Below are 416 nucleotides of genomic sequence, written 5' to 3' on the forward strand. Positions count from 1 at the left end.
CCGGCTCCAGGCCACGATAAAAAATTTAAATAGACAAAAACATACAGAAAAGCAGCTCCAGCTGTTCCCCTCGGTGCTGCCCCACCGGCTGCCTGCACCTAAACCTACCCTGAGTGTGCTCCAAAAGCCTAAGAGCTCGTGTCACTGAGCCAGGAGGGGACCTGGGTTCCCCCCCGCAGCAGGATGGTTGGGGGGAGCTGAGCTCTTTGGGACTCGGGGACAGGGACGCCATGGCACTCCGACCCCGGCTTTGTACTGGGCTGAAGTCTCAGCTCGGGCACGGGAAGGGGAGGAAAGAGTTTCCAGTTGTACCAGGAGACGCAACGCCCGGAGCCTCGCGCTCGAGGGTGCCGCGGAGGGGACAGCAGGACACGGGGCGTAGGGCACGGCGTGGCAGCAGCTCAGCGATGGCACCG

This window comes from Charadrius vociferus, unplaced genomic scaffold (assembly GCF_000708025.1).
Source record: "Charadrius vociferus isolate BGI_N301 unplaced genomic scaffold, ASM70802v2 scaffold980, whole genome shotgun sequence".
In the NCBI taxonomy this organism is placed as follows: Eukaryota; Metazoa; Chordata; class Aves; order Charadriiformes; family Charadriidae; genus Charadrius; species Charadrius vociferus.